At 45.5% G+C, this 3,932-nt stretch overlaps 1 long non-coding RNA gene across 1 annotated transcript; it reads right to left on the reverse strand.

Moving 5' to 3' along the window:
• Positions 1 to 101: 101 nt before the first annotated feature.
• Positions 102 to 3,018, reverse strand: LOC112079995 (uncharacterized). The gene is made up of 3 exons (XR_011479437.1): positions 2,889 to 3,018; positions 415 to 565; positions 102 to 227 (listed from the first exon to the last, which is right to left on the reverse strand). It is a non-coding gene; the product is annotated as an uncharacterized lncRNA (long non-coding RNA).
• Between the last annotated feature and the right edge of the window lie 914 nt (positions 3,019 to 3,932).

Genomic DNA, 3,932 nt, shown 5'->3' on the forward strand with positions numbered 1-3,932 from the left:
TCTGACAGACTACACTACTGTCTACATTAGGGACTCACCTAAAGGCTCTGTAAAGATCTGACAGACTACACTACTGTCTACATTAGGGACTCACCCGCTTCTGTGTCATGCACGCTTTTCCAGACTCTGAAGGAGAGGGTGGAGCCTAGCAGCAGGTAGGCGTCATGGGAGGGGCTAAGGTAGAGTCTGTCTGTCACGGTCAGGCTCACAGAGGCTGGCTCTACCCACTAAGTAACACACAGGGGACAGGTAAAAACCAGCACAAACTATTCTTACACATAAACTAATCCATCGATCTTCATCCATAATCTATCGCCCCATCCACTCATCCATCATTCCAGGTGCTTCATCAATGTATTTATCCTTCGGAAGCAAATGCATCAATCCCTTCATCCACTCCTCCATCCTCCTTACCTTGTAGTCTGGGTGCGAGAGGGAGGCCCTGACCCATACCACCCCGCTACGGACCCCCTCCAGCAACACACTGTCCCCTTTCTGACCTGCTTCCTCCAGGGACAGGATGTGATGGGGCGGGGAGTAGCCCGCCTCTGAGAAACGCACAAACCTACACAACATACAACATATACAGCGCATTCAGAAAGTATTCAGACCCCTTGACTTTTTCCACATTTTGTTACGTGACAGCCCTATTCTAAAATTGATTAAATTGTTTTCCCCCTCATCAATCTACACACATCCAATAATGACAGAGCAAAAACAGGTTTTTAGAATTTTTTGGTAATTTATTACAAATAAAAATCTGAAATATCACATTTACATAAGTATTCAGACCCTTTTCTCAGTACTTTGTTGAAGCACCTTTGGCAGCGATTACAGCCTCGAGTCTTCTTGGGTATGACGCTGCAAGCTTGTCACACCTGTATTTGGGGAGTTTCTTCCATTCTTCTCTGCAGATCCTCTCAAGCTCTGTCAGGTTGAATGGGGAATGTCGCTGCACAGCTATTTTCAGGTCTCTCCAGAGATGTTCGATCGGGTTCAAGTCTGGGCTCTGGCTGGGTCACTCAAAGACATTCAAAGACTTGTCCCAAAGCCACTCGTGCATTGTCTTGGCTGTGTGCTTAGAGTCGTCCTGTTAGAAGGTGAACCTTCGCCTCAGTCTGAGGTCCTGAGCTCTCTGGAGCAGGTTTTCATCAAGTTCTCGCTGTACTTTGCTCCATTCATCTTTCCCACAATCTTGACTAGTCTCCCATTCCCTGCTGCTGAAAAACATCCACACAGCATGATGTGCCACCCCCATGCTTCACCGTAGGGATGGTGCCAGGTTTCCTCCAGACATGACACTTGGCATTCAGGCCAAACAGTTCAATCTTGGTTTCATCAGACCAGAGAATCTTGTTTCTCATGGTCTGAGAGTCCTTTAGGTGCCTTTTGGCAAATTCCAAGTGGCCTGTCATGTGCCTTTTACTGAAGAGTGGCTTCCGTCTGGCCACTCTACCATAAAGGCCTGAGTGCTGCAGAGATTGTTGTCCTTCTGGAAGGTTTTCCCATCTCCACAGAGGAACAATGGAGCTCTGTCAGAGTGACCATCGGGTTCTTGGTCACCTTCTCCCCCGATTGCTGTTTGGCCGGGCGGCCAGCTCTAGGAAGTCTTGGTAGTTCCAAACTTCTTCCACTTAAGAATGATGGAGGCCACTGTATTCTTGGGGATATTCAATGCTATAGACATCTTTTGGTACCTTTCCCCAGATCTGTGCCGAGACACAATCCTGTCTCGGAGCTCTACGGACAATTCCTTTGACCTCATGGCTTGGTTTTTGCTCTGACATGCACTGTCAACTGTGAGACCTTATATCGACAGGTGTGTGTCTTTCCAAATCATGTCCAATCAATTGAATTTACCACAGGTGGACTCCAATCAAGTTGTCGAAACATCTCAAGGATGATCAATGGAAACAGGGTGTGAATGCTTATGTAAATAAGGTATTTATTTATTAAATTTTTATTCTAAAACCTGTTTTTGTTTTGACATTATGGGGTATTGTGTGTAGATTGATGAGGGAAATGTTTATTTAATCAATTTTAGAATAAGGGTGTAACGTAACAAAATGTGGAAAAAGTCAAGGGGTCTGAATACTTTCCGAATGTGCTGTACATAACGTTTTCAGTTGACTGTATGTTTCTTTCATCTTTCACCTTCCTTTGTCATTATTTCCCTCTTTCTCCATCCCTCTCTCTCTCACCTAACAATCTCTGCTGTCTCTGAGTCCTTTACTAGCCTCCACTCAAACTGTAGACCTGCCAGACTACTGAATGTGTTGCCTGAGAGAAGGAGAGAGAGATGATAATGACATCCTCAGGCAGAGAGACTCCTGGTGCCAGAAGGGAGCAGTAAACACACAGATCCAAGATCCAGGTTCTTTAGCACAACAGTCAGTCAGTCAGTCTGTCTGTCTGCAGGGACTAGCCTCAGGTTAGTTAGCCTTGAGTCTAACACCTGCTGTCTTTTTCCTCCAGTCTACCCTGGGCTATTGGATGGCTATACAATCTGAACACTGTGACCTGGATGAGTTTCTAAGCCAAGAGAATAAAGAGAAAAGGGAACTTCTGGGGCTGGATGTGGATAATAGACAAAAGGTGATAGACAGGTTCGTTTTGAACTAGGCCTGGCAGCCGAAAACTGTCGACAATAAACCAAAGTTTCCTTTTAATCCTTTGGATTTGAGTTTTTCCCTCTTTGAGCCTGTGGTACATTTGGATGTGTGGGGCATTTAAGCTCAGCTCTCGAAGGAACATCAGTGGGCCCATGCTCAGCGCTCATTCTTATGGAGGGATGAAAGGAGGAACAACCCCTTGTCTACATATTGACAGCCTTTAGCCCTCAGAGTTAAATGTGTGGCTGGGGGATATGTCAATGACAAGGCGAGTACCTCCTGAGTCCAGTGCCATGACGGAGAGCACGAGGGGTGGGTCCTCGGTGAACAGTTGACGCGTCGTCGTGACAACCTGAATCTGCTTGATCTGGTCAACAATGACATCACAGCGCAGGGTATGGCCAGTCACTGAAAGATGATGAGGGCTGTTTAGTTACACCCTCCACACCCCTCCCTCTCTCCCTCTCTCCGTTCTGCTACACACACACACTCCCCTCACCAGAGTCCTGTCCCTGTATGATGCTGGCCCCTCGGTTAGTGTCCAGTGGAGCGGACAGAGGCCGGGCGGACACTAGGACCTGCTGGCTACAGGCTGATGGAGGGAGGATGGAGGGAGGGATGGAAGGAGAGAGGGGCCAAACAACGACTGCCTGGGGTCGGGAGGACACCCTGAAAACATCACACACAGATAACTAAGTGGCGTTCTGTCCACACCCACTTGGCATTATGTCTAATATTTAAGTTGATACATCTTCTGCTTTTTTAGCACCACGACATCAACTTGGCAATCTGAATAGAAACYTTCATTTCATCATTCACTGCCACTCACCATTTATAGCATCCCTTCTCTGCTGTCAACGTGAAGTTGACATGATTATGATTTGATCTGGGCAAAAGTAACTTGGGAACATTCAGCCTTGTCGACTGACTCAAAGCAATAATAGTTACACAAAAAATCAATAGTTTACATAATACTTTAGAGTTTAAAACGGCCATTATTGTGAATACATTTTGAGGTCTCAACAATTGCGATCAAAACATTTAAACTGACGTTAGAGCAGTTTCATTTTTTAAGCAACGTCGCATTGTTTACGTTGAACTGTTAACGCTGGCTAACGTTAACTAGCTAAGGTTAGAGGTTTCGATAGCCATTTGCTAGCTAATGTAAAACGATATATGTTCGTCAGTGACTTGTCATTTCTAAATAAACGAATTAATGAGGCAAAAACAGCAACTAAAAAGCTATTAAACTAAACAATATTGCAAAATGTAGGTAGACAGCAACGCGTCACGATCATTGTTGATTTTTGAGCTCAGCTG

This window comes from Salvelinus sp. IW2-2015, unplaced genomic scaffold, assembly GCF_002910315.2.
Source record: "Salvelinus sp. IW2-2015 unplaced genomic scaffold, ASM291031v2 Un_scaffold10840, whole genome shotgun sequence".
Classification (NCBI taxonomy): Eukaryota; Metazoa; Chordata; class Actinopteri; order Salmoniformes; family Salmonidae; genus Salvelinus; species Salvelinus sp. IW2-2015.